Source organism: Chlorocebus sabaeus, chromosome 4 (genome assembly GCF_047675955.1).
Source record: "Chlorocebus sabaeus isolate Y175 chromosome 4, mChlSab1.0.hap1, whole genome shotgun sequence".
Classification (NCBI taxonomy): Eukaryota; Metazoa; Chordata; class Mammalia; order Primates; family Cercopithecidae; genus Chlorocebus; species Chlorocebus sabaeus.
In genome coordinates, this window is record NC_132907.1 from 5,168,439 (window position 1) to 5,181,514 (window position 13,076).

General features: G+C 39.9%; 1 non-coding gene and 1 pseudogene across 1 annotated transcript; one reads left to right on the forward strand and one right to left on the reverse strand.

Annotated features, from left to right (window-relative positions):
• The first annotated feature begins 268 nt into the window (after positions 1-268).
• Positions 269-375, forward strand: LOC119618367 (U6 spliceosomal RNA). The gene has a single exon (XR_005234682.1). It is a non-coding gene; the product is annotated as a U6 spliceosomal RNA (small nuclear RNA).
• A 5,939-nt stretch (positions 376-6,314) lies between these two features.
• The window catches only part of LOC140711610 (uncharacterized), a 46,474-nt pseudogene continuing 39,712 nt past the window's right edge, over positions 6,315-13,076 (reverse strand).

Sequence of the window (13,076 nt, forward strand, 5' to 3'; positions counted from 1 at the left end):
TCGTGGTGGATCTACCATTATAGTTTCTGGAAGGTGGCAGCCCTATTCCCACAGCTGCAATAGGCAGTGCCCTGGTGTGGACTTTATGTGGGGGCTCCACATCCACATTCCCCTCCTCACTGCACTAGTACAGCTTCTCCGCAGAGGCTGTGCCCCTACAGCAATGTTTTGCATCCTCCAAAATCTAGGGGGAAGTTGCCAAGTCTCCTTCCTTTTTGCACTCTTGCATGCCTGTGGGCTTAACGACAAGTAGAAATTACCAAGTCTTGTGCTCACTTCGGCAGCACATATACTAAAATTGGAATGATACAGAGAAGATTAGCACGGCCCCTGCGCAAGGATGACACACAAATTCGTGAAGCGTTCCATATTTTTAAACCATCAGAGATCAAAAGAGACAAAGAAGGCCATTACATAATGGTAAAGGGATCAATTCATCAGGAAGAGCTAACTATCCTAAATATATATGCACCCAATACAGGAGCACCCAGATTCATAATGCAAGTCCTCAGAGATTTACAAAGAGATGTAGACTCCCATACAATAATAAAGGGAGACTTTAACACCCCACTGTCAACATTAGACAGGTCTATGAGACAGAATGTTAACAAGGATATCCAGGAATTGAACTCAACTCTGCACTGAGCAGACCTAACAGACATCTACAGAACTCTCCACCCCGAATCAACAGAATATACATTCTTCTCAGCACCACATCGCACTTATTCCAAGAGTGACACATAGTTGGAAGTAAAGCACACCTCAGCAAATGTAAAAGAACAGAAATTATAACAAACTGTCTCTCAGGCCACAGTACAATCAAACTAGAACTCAGGATTAAGAAATTCAATCAAAATTGCTCAACTACATGGAAACTGAACAACCTGCTCCTGAATGGCTACTGGGTACATAAGGAAATGAAGGCAGAAGTAAAGATGTTCTTTGAAACCAATGAGAACAAAGATACAACATACTAGAATCCCTGGGACACATTTAAAGCAGTATGTAGAGGGAAATTTACAGTACTAAATGCCCACAAGAGAAAGCTAGAAAGATCTAAAATTGACACCCTAACATCACAATTAAAAGAACTAGAGAAGCAAGAGCAAACACATTCAAAAGCTAGCAGAAGGCAAGAAATAACTAAGACCAGAGCAGAACTGAAAGAGATAGAGACATAAAAAAAACCCTCCAAAAAATCAATTAATCCAGGAGCTGTCTTTTTGAAAAGATCAACAAAATTGATAGACTGCTAGCAAGACTAACAAAGAAGAAAAGAGAGAAGAATCAAATAGAAGCAATAAAAAATGATAAAGGGGATATCACCACCGACCCTACAGAAATACAAACTACCATCACAGAATACTATAAACACCTCTATGCAAATAAACTAGAAAACCTAGAAGAAACGGATAATTCCCTGGACGCTTACACTCTCCCAAGACTAAACCAGGAAGAAGTTGAATCCCTGAATACAACAATAGCAGGCTCTGATATTAAGGCAATAATTAATAGCCTATCAAACAAAAAAGTCCAGGACCAGACGGATTCACACTGAATTCTACCAGAGGTACAAGGAGGAGCTGGTACCATTGCTTCTGAAACTATTCCAATCAATAGAAAAAGAGGGACTCCTCCCTAACTCATTTTATGAGGCCAACATCATCCTGATACCAAAGCCTGGCAGAGACACAACAAAAAAAGAGAATTTTAGACCAATATCCCTGATGAACATCGATGCAAAAATCCTCAATAAAATACTGGCAAACCGAATCCAGCAGCACATCAAAAAGCTTATCCACCATGATCAAGTGGGCTTCATCCCTGGGATGCAAGGCTGGTTCAACATATGCAAATCAATAAACGTAATCCAGCATATAAACAGAAGCAAAGACAAAAACCACATGATTATCTCAATAGATGCAGAAAAGGCCTTTGACTAAATTCAGCAACCCTTCATGCTAAAAACTTTCAATAAATTCGGTATTGATAGAACGTATCTCAAAATAATAAGAGCTGTTTATGAGAAACCCACAGTGAATATCATACTGAATGGACAAAAACTGGAAGCATTCCCTTTGAAAACTGGCACGAGACATGGATGCCATCTCTCACCACTCCTATTCAACATAGTGTTGGAAGTTCTGGCTAGGGCAATCAGGCAAGAGAAAGAAATCAAGGGTATTCTGTTAGAAAAGCAGAAGTCAAATTGTCACTGTTTGCAGATGACATGATTGTAAATGTAGAAAACCCCATCATCTCAGCCCAAAATCTCCTTAAGCTGATAAGCAACTTCAGTAAAGTCTCAGGATACAAAATCAATGTGCAAAAATCACAAGTATTCTTATACACCAGTAACAAAAAAACAGAGAGCCAAATCATGAACGAACTTCCATTCACAATTGCTTCAAAGATAATAAAATACCTAGGAATCCAACTTACAAGGGATGTAAAGGACCTCTTCAAGGAGAACTACAAACCACCGCTCAGTGAAATAAAAGAGGACACAAACAAATGGAAGAACATACCGTGCTCATGGATAGAAAGAATCAATATTGTGAAAATGGCCATACTGCCCAAGGTTATTTATAGATTCAATGCCATCCCCATCAAGCTACCAATGACTTTCTTCATAGAATTGGAAAAAACTGCTTTAAAGTTCATATGGAACCAAAAAAGACCCCACATTGCCAAGACAATCCTAAGCCAAAAGAACAAAGCTGGAGGCATCATGCTATCTGACTTCAAACTATACTACAAGGCTACAGTAACCAAAATAGAATGGTACTGGTACCAAAACAGAGATATAGACCAATGGAACAGAACAGAGTCCTCAGAAATAATACCCCACATCTACAGCCATCTGATCTTTGACAAACCTGAGATAAACTAGATATGGGGAAAGGATTCCCTATTTAGTAAATGGTGCTGGGAAAATTGACTAGCCATAAGTAGAAAGCTGAAATTGGATCCTTTCCTTACTCCTTACAAAAATTAATTCAAGATGCATTAGAGACTTAAATGTTAGACCTAAACCATAAAAACCCTAGAAGAAAACCTAGGTAATACCATTCAGGACATAGGCATGGGCAAGGACTTCATGTCTAAAACACCAAAAGCAACGGCAACAAAAGCCAAAATTGACCAATGGGATCTAATTAAACTAAAGAGCTTCTGCACAGCAAAAGAAACTACCTTCAGAGTGAACAGGGAACCTACAGAATGGGAGAAAATGTTTGCAATCTAGTCATCTGACAAAGGGCTAATATCCAGAACCTACAAAGAACTCAACCTAATTTACAAGAAAAAAGCAAACAACCCCACCAAAAAGTGAGCAAAGGATATTAACAGACACTTCTCTAAAGAAGACATTCATACAGCCAACAGACACATGAAAAAATGCTCATCATCACTGGCCATCAGAGAAATGCAAATCAAAACCACAATGAGATACCATCTCACACCAGTTAGAATGGCAATCATTAAAAAATCAGCAAACAACAGGTGCTGGAGAGGATGTGGAGAAATAGGAACACTTTTACACTGTTGGTGGGACTGTAAACTAGTTCAACCATTGTGGAAAACAGTGTGGTGATTCCTCAAGGATCTAGAACTAGAAATACTATTTGACCCAGCCATCCCATTACTGGGTATATACCCAAAGGATTATAAATCATGCTGCTATAAAGACATATGAACATGTATGTTTATTGCAGGACTATTGACAATAGCAAAGACTTGGAATCAACCCAAATGTCCACCAGTGACAGACTGGATTAAGAAAATTTGGCACATATGCACCATGGAATACTATGCAGCCATAAAAAAGGATGAGTTTATGTCCTTTGTAGGGACATGGATGCAGCTGGAAACCATCATTCTCAGCAAACTATCGCAAGAACAGAAAACCAAACATTGCAAGTTCTCACTCATAGATGGTAACTGAACAATGAGATCACTTGGACATAGGAAGGGGAACATCACACACTGGGGCCTATTGTGGGGAGGGGACGGGGGTAGGGATAGCATTAGGAGATATACCTAATGTAAATGACGAGTTAATGGGTGCAGCACACCAACATGGCACATATATACACATGTAACAAACCTGCACGTTGTGCACATGTACCCTAGAACTTGAAGTATAATAATAAAAAAAATTAAAAAAAAAAAAAGAAATTACCAAGTCTTATGGCTTCCACCTTCCAAAGCTGTGGCCTGAGCTTGATCTGGGGCCCTTTGAGCTGAGGCTGGAGTCAAAGTAGCCTGGATTCAGGGTGCACTGTCCCAAGGCTGCACTGGGGAGCAGATCACTGAGCCTAGCCTCTGAAACCATTCTTTCCTCCTAAGCCTCTGAGCCTGCGATGAGAGGGGCTGCCTCAAAGATCTCTGAAATGTCTTTGAGGCCTCCTTTCACGGTCTTGGATATTAGCACTTTAATCCCTTTTAGTCGTGCTAATCTCTCAAGCAAGTGATTTCTCCACAGCCTGCTTGGATTCTTCACCAGAAAATGAGCTTTTCTTTTATACAACATGACTAGACTGTAACTTTTCCAAAGTTTTACACTCTCCTTTTAAATATAAGTTACAACTATAAGCCATTTCTTTGCTCCCACTATGAATTAGTTTGTTAGAAGCATCTAGGCAACATCTTGAACACTTTGCTGCTTAGAAATTTCTTCTGCCAGATACCCTAGGTCATCACTCTTAAGTTCAAACTTTCACAGATCCATAAGGCATGAACACAATGAAGCCAAGCTCTTTGCTAAGGCATAACATATGTGACCTTTGTTCCAGTTCCAATAAGTTAATTTTCATCTGAGACCTCATAAGCCTGAACTTCACTGTCTGTATCACTAACGGTGTTTTGGTCAAAACCATTTAACAAGTCTCAGAAGATCCAAACTTTCCCTTACCTTTCTGTCTTCTGAGACCTCCAAGCTCTTTCAACATCTGCCTACTGTCCAGTTCCAAATCTGCTTGCACATTTTCAGTTATCTGTGTAGCAACTCTCCACTGCCCAGTATCGATTTTCTGTATAAGGCCATTCTTACATTTCTATAAAGAAATAACAGAGGCTGTGTGATCTGTAAAGAAAAGAGGTTTAATTGGCTTACCATTCTGTAAGCTGTAACAACATGGTTTCAGTATTTGCTTCTGGGAAGGGCCTCAGGAATCTTACAATCACGGAGGAAGGCAAAGAGAGAATGGACAAATCACATAGTGAGAGTGGAAGCAAGAGAGGGAGCATGGAGGTGCCACACACTTTTAAATGATGTGATCTTTTATGAACTCATTCATCACCAAGGGGATGGTACTAAGCCATTAATGAGATATCTGCCCACATGATCTAAGCATCTCCACCAGGACCCACCTCCAACAATGGGAATTATATTTCAACATGAGATTTGGAGGGAACAAATATCCAAACTGTATTAGTCATGGTTCTCTAAAGGGACAATACTAATAGGATAGATGTATATGTAAAGAGGAGTTTATTAAGGAGTATTGACTCACACAATCACAAGGTGAAGTGTCACAATAGGTCGTCTGCAAGCAGAGTAACAAGGAAGCCAGTCTGAGTCCCAAAACCTCAAAAGCAGGGAAGTTGACAGTGCAGCCTCCAGTCTGTGACCAAAGGCACAAGAGCCCTTGGCAAGTCACTAGTGTATGTACAAGAGACAAAAGGCCTAAGAACTTGGAGTTCAATATTTGAGGGCACCAAACGTCCACCACAGGAGAGAGATGAAGGCCAGAAGACTCAACAAGTCTGCTCTTTCCATCTTCTGCTCGCTTTATTCTAGCTGCACAGGCAGCTTATTAGATGGTGCCCACCCAGATTGAGAGTGGGTCTGCCTCTCGCCGTCCACTCACTTAAATGTCAGTCTCCTTTGGCAACACCCTCATAGACACATGAAGGAACAATACATTGCATCTTTCAATCCAATCAACTTGACGCTTAATATTAATCATCACAAGTCCACCCATTGTCAACTTAAGCCCATACACATCTCCTGAAATCATATATAATCTTCAAATAAAGATAATAGTAAGGTCATAATTATGCCTAACATAATACAGCTTTCCCTTTTACTACTGGAAGCACACTGATCCTTAACTTAAATGCTATTACACAAAGTTAACACTTAAATGCTGATATGAAGTCAATAAATCTTAAGTCACATGATAAAGGAAAAAAAAGGAAATAAAATAAAGATGTTCTCTTAGTACAGGTGTTTACATGCACAAACATGTTCTTAACCAAAATAAGGAGGAAATAATCATGAAAATTACAGTCTTCATTTCTGCAACTGGTTACAGTTGTAGCTGGTATTGATGACTACCTTCTTCTACTACACATTCTGTATTTCCTTTGCCTACAGTAAACACCTCCTCAGCTGGTCATGGCTTTTTATCTGGTGGGGTGACCCAAACCTTCATTCCTGAAGGGTGTGGTCATTTTTAATTCTGCCTGGGTTGGGTTGTTTTAGTTTCTTATTGACCTTAATCCCAGGACGTGGTAATACTAAGAGATGCCCTAAGGCATCTCCTGTGTTCCGTACATACTCTTCCTTACCTCCATTGTGGAGTAGTAGATTCATTTTATCTTGATAGTCTAGGTCAATCATCTCAGCCAACACTGTAACTCTCTTCTTAGCCTGTTGACTTAGAGGTAAGAGGAGCCCAAAGTGACCAAGTGGCAATTTTAACTTCCAGTTAAATGGAATCATTGTTGTGTCTACTGGTGGCAGCATTCTTCCCTCTGGAACTAAGACTCTAGGTAAGTAGAATGTAATGTTGTGGGAACAGGAAGCAAAAATTTTGCTGGTGGGTCACTAGGGGTGATGATGAGTGGTGTCACTTCCACTACCATCCTTTGATTCCTGGATCCATGGTAGAAACAGTACCATATATTGGACACTGATTCAGAGCATACATGGTCTTCTGGAGAACTTAACCTTAGCCCTGCTAACTATTGTCAACTAGTTGGCATTGTAATTGTAACTTCAAGAAGCCATTTCACAAGTCTATCAATCCAGCTGCTTCAGGATGATGGGGAACATGGTAAGACCTGGGAATTCCATGAGCATGAGCTCACCACTGCACTTCTTTAGCCATAATGTGAGTGCCTTGGTCAGAGGTAATGCTATGTGGAATACCATGCTAATGGATAAGGCATTCTGTGCATCCACGGATGGTAGTCTTGGCAGAAGCATTGTGTGCAGGATAGACAAAACCATATCCAGAGTAAGTGTCTATTCCAGTGAAGACAAACCACTGCCCTTTCCATGATGGAAGCGGTCCAATATACCCAACCTGCCAGCAAGTATTTAGTTGATCACCCTGAGGAATGGTGTCATATTGAGGGCTCAGTGTTGGTTTCTGCTGCTGGTAAATTGGGCATTCAGATGTGGTCGTAGCCAGATCAGCCTTGGTGAGTGAAAGTCCATGTTGCTAAGCCCATGTGTAACCTCCATCCCTGCCACCATGGCCACTTTGTTCATGAGCCCATTAGGTGATGACAGGGTTGGCTGAGGAAAGAGGCTGAGTGGTGTCCACAGAATGAATCATTCTATCCACTTGATTATTAAAATCCTCCTCTGCTGAGGTTACTCTTTGGTGAGCACTCACAAGAGATACAAATATCTTCGCAGTTTTTGGACACTCAGAGAGGTCCACTCGTATAACTCTTCCCCAAATTTCTTTGTCACCAATTTTCAACTCATGGTTCTTCCATGTCCCTGACCATACAGCAAAACAATTGGCTCCAGTCCATGAATCAGTACGTAACCACACATCTGACCATTTCTCCTTCCAAGCAAAGTGTACAACCAGGTGCACAGCTCAAAGTTCTGCCCACTGAGAAGATTTTGCTTTGTCACTGTCCCTCAGGAATGCCCTAGAAAGGGACTGTAGTGCTACAGCTGTCCACTGTCACATGGTGCCTGCAGATCATGCAGAGCCATCTGTAAACCAGGCTCTAGTCTTCTCTTTTTCTGTCAGCTGATCCTAGGGAATTCTCCATGAGGCCATTCATGCAGACTGGAGGAGAGAAGGTATGATAGCAGGAGTGGGGACCATGGACATTTGAGTCACTTCCTTATGTAACTTACTAGTGCCCTCAGGACCTACTCGAGCCAGATAATATGTATACCACTTCCATTTGATGATGGAATGCTGCTGTGCTTGGCCAACGTTATGGCTGGGTGGGTCAGAAAGCACCAAGTTCATGACACGCAGTTCATGTCACATGGTCACTTGATGACCCGTAGTCAAACGTTCATTCCACCAAAGCCCAGTAACAAGTCAAAAGCTGAGAGTAGTTATCTGCAGAAGATGGCAGGGCCTTGCTCCCAATTCCTAGAGGCCCCCACTGTGATTCACCTATGGGGGCCTGTCAAAGGCTCCAAACAGCATCCCTATGTGCCACTGACACATCAAGCACCATTGGATCTGCTGAGTTATATGGCCCCAGTGGCAGAGCAGCTTGCACAGCAGCCTGGACCTGTTGCAGAGCCTTCTCCTGTTCTGGACCCCACTCAAAACTGGTAGCCTTTTGGGTCACTTGACATATGGGCTGGAGTAACACACCCAAATGAGGAATGTGTGGCCTCCAAAATCCACATAGGTCCACTCGGCATTGTGCCTCTTTCTTGGTTGTAGGAGGGGCCAAATGCAGCAATTTATCCTTCACCTTAGAAGGAATATCTTGACAGGTCCCACATCTCTGGACTCCCAGAAATTTTACTGAGGCAGAAGGTCCCTGAATTTTAGTTGAAATTATTTCCAGTCCCCTGGCGTGCAAATGTGTCACCAACAAGTCCAGTGTGTTTGCTACTTCTCACTTACTGGATCCAATGAGCATAATGTCATCAGTGTAATGAACCAGTGTGATATCTTGTGGGAAGGAAAAGTGATCAAAATCTCTGCAAACAAGATTATGAGGCAAAGTCAGAGAGTTGATATACCCCTAAGGTAGGACAGTGAAGGTATATTTCTGGCCTTGTCATCTGAAGGCAAATTGCTTATGGTGGGCCTTAGGGACAGGAATGGAGAAAAAGGCATTCACCAAATCGATGGTTATAAACCAGGTACCAGCAGATAATTTGCTCAAGCAATGAAACCGCATCTGGTACAGCAGCTACAATTGGAGTCACCACTTGGTTTGGCTTACAATAATCCAGTGTCATTCTCCAAGGTCTGTCTGTCTTCTGCACAGGCCAAATAGGAGAGTTGAACAGGGATGTGGTGGGAATCACCACCTGTGTGTCTTTCAAGTCTTTTATGGTGGCACTAATCTCTGCAATCCCTCCATAGATGTGATACTGTTTTTGATTTACTATTTTTCCAGGTACAGGCAGTACTGATGGCTTCCATTTGGCTTTTTCCACAATAATAACCATGACCTTACCAGTCACGGAGCCAATGTGGGATTCTGCCAGCTGCTAAGTATGTCTATGCCAATTATGCATTCTGGCACTAGAGGAAATGACCACAGCATGAGCCTAGGGACCCACTGGCCCCAGTGTAACTTGGACCTGAGTTGAAACTCAATTACCTTACTTCCAAAAGTCCCTACTTTAACTAGAGGACCACAGTGATGTTTTGAGTCCCTTAGAATCCAACATCACCTCAGAGTCAGTGTCCAGTAGTCCCTGAAAGGTCTGATTATTTCCCTTTCCCCAGTGCACAGTTACCCTGGTTGAGGCCAGAGGTCTCCTTTGGGAAGGATGAGGGGAGGATTAACAACACAAACTGTTGGTAGTGAGATCCTTCCTCAAGGGGACCTAGCCTCCCTTTGTTACAGGAAAGCAGTCCCAATTCAGACTTCAAGAGAGGGTTCTTGGGTCTCAAGCAAGAAAGAATTTAGGGTAAGTCCACTGTGCAAAGAAAAAGCAAGTTTATTAAGAAAGTAAAGGAATAAAAGAATGGCTACTCCATAGACAGAGCACCCCTGAAGCCTGCTGGTTGCCCATTTTTATGGTTATTTCTTGATATGCTAAACAAGGGGTAGATTATTCATGCCTCCCCTTTTTACACCATATAGGGTAACTTCTTGACATTGCTATGGCATTTGTAAACTGTCATGGCGCTGGTAGGACTGTAGCAGTGATGATGACCAGAGGTCACTCTTGTCACCCTTTTGGTTTTGGTGGGTTTTGGCTGTCCCCATTACTGCAAGCTGTTTTATCAGCAAGGTCTTCATGACCTTTACTTTGTGCTGACCTCCTATCTCATCCTGTTCCTTCGAATGCCTTAACCATCTGAGAATGCTGCCCAGTACGTTTCAGTCTCATTTTACCCAGATCCTATTTAAGATGGAGTTGCTCTGGTTCACACATCTCTGACACCTTCACGCAAGGGGTTCTGAGTCTGTAAACTGTAAACTGATTCAAGTATGGAAATTGATTGAGGGCTCATGATTCTATATTTTTATAATTCAAATTAGTATTTTGTCCACTCGACCTAGAAGTTTTCTGCTTATACAAATTAAGAATGCAGTAGGCTTCCTATCTATTTCAGTTCTAGAAATACCATGATTAATTTGCCAATGCCAGAGCTCTAGACAAAGAATCTATGCAATTCACAAAAATTCAAAAAATTGGTGTCTAAGAAAGCTAAAAACACAAAAAGAAAACAAAATAAAAATGGACAAATGAGATCATATTAAGGTAACAAATTTCTGTACCGCAAAGGAAAAAAATCAACAAAGTGAAGAGACAACCCACAGAAGAGACAACCCACAGAATGGGAGAAAATATTTACAAACTACCCATCTGACAAGGGATTAATAACCAGAATATATAAGAAGTTCAAACAACTCTGTAGGAAAAAATTGAATAATCCGATCCGAAAATGGGCAAAAGACTTGGACATTTCTCAAAAGATGATGTACAAATGGCAACCAGAGATATGAAAAGGTGCTCAACATCATTAATCATCAAAGAAATGCAAATCAAAACTACAATGACATATTATCTCACCCCAGTTAAAATGACTTTTATCCAAATGTCAGGCACTAGCAAATGTTGGTGAGGATGTGGAGAAAGCAGAATCTTCATACACTCTTGGTCAGAATGTAAATTAGTGCAGCCACTATGGAGAACAGTTTGGAGGTTCCTCCGAAAGCTAAAAATAGAGGTACCATATGATCCAGCAATACCATTCCTGGATATATACCCAAAAGTACAAAACTCAGTATATTGAAGAGATATCTGCACTCCATATTTGTTGTAGCACTGTTCACAATAGCCAAGATGTGGAAGCAACCTAAGTGTGCACCAACAGATAAATGGATAAATAAAATGTAGTACACATACACAGTGGAGTACTATTCAGCCATAAAAAAGAATGAGATATTGTCATTTGCAACAACATGGATGAAAATGGAAGACATTATGTTAAGTAAAATACCCCAGTCACAGAAAGACAGACATGTCATAGTTTCACTTATTTGTAGGAGATAAAAATCAAAACAATTGAACTCATGGAGATATAGAGTAAAAAGTTGGTTACCAAAGGCTACAAAGGGTGGGAATATCAGTAGAGGTGGGGATGGTTAATGGGAAAAAAAAAAGTTAGAAAGAATAAGACCTAGTATTTGATAGCATAACAGTATGACTATAGTTAATAATAACTGTACATTTTAAAGTAACTGAAAGAGTATAATTTGATTGTAACACAAAGCATAAATTCTTGAGAAGATGGATACCCAACTTTCCATGATTTGATTATTGCATATTGCATGCCTGTGCCAAAATATCTAATATATCCCATAAATAAATACACCTACTATGTGCCCACAAAAATTAAAGATTAAAACAAAACAAAAAAACCTACAAACCATTCCTCTCTGAAATTCATCACCTCCAAAGGGTTTGAATATCAACAGGGAATTAGCATTTATTTTTTAATTTAACAAAAGTATCTTGTTAAAATGCTAATATCCAGTTTTGAGCTAAAAGTGATTGTTTAAAGTCAATTAATGTAATCTACCATGTCCACAGATTAAGAGAAAAATCACATGACTATATCAATAGATGCAGAAAAAGCATTTGATAAAATCTAACACCAATTTATTATCATAACCAGGAATAGAAGGGAACTTCCTCAACTTGGAGAATATCTTCAAATTACCTATAGCTAGCATCATATTTAATGGTGAAAACTTGGAGCTTTCCCACTAATATCAGGATCAAGGTATCTCCTCTCATCTAACTAATTCAATAAGACCTAACTAATTCAATAAGACCAAAAAGGAAAGTTATACTGATTGGGAAGGAAGAAATCATTATCTTTTTCTCTCACATGACATGAACATGAATGTAAAAATTCAAAATAATCAACAAAACACCTTCTGAAACTAATAAGTCATTATAGCAAGTTTGCAAAATACACACTTAATATATAAAAGCCAATCACTTTCCTACATGTCAGTAATGGCCAAGTGCAAATTGAAATTAAAAACACTATACTATTTACATTAGCACCCAAAATATGTAATAATTTGATATCAATCTAAAAATATAGTATAAGAGCTATACGAGGAAAACTACAAAATCTGATGAAAATGGTAGAACTAAATAAATAGAAATTATTCCATGTTGAAGGACAATAAGACTCAAAATTGTCCAGATGTCAGTGTTTTCCATCTATCTCTCTTGATTCTATTCAATTCCAATCAAACTCTTAGCAGGTTATTTTGTGGATATCAAAAGCTGATTCTAAAATGTATATAAAGAGGCAAACGATCAGAATAGCATATTCAATGTTGAAAGAGACGAACAGATGACTGACTGACTTCAATACATAGTGTAAAACTACAGTATTCAAGGAAATGGCGTTCTGGCAAATAAATGAACACATAGATCCATGAAGAGTAGAGACCTCAGAAATACACCCACATGTAGTCTACTGATCTTTGACAAAAGAGCAAAGGCAGTATGATGGAGCAAAGGTAATCTTTTCAATAAATGGTGCTAAAACAACTTAAAATTTACATTCACAAAAATGTAGACAAAGGAGCTACACCATTCACAAATATTAATTCAAAATGGGTTACAGATCAAAATGTAA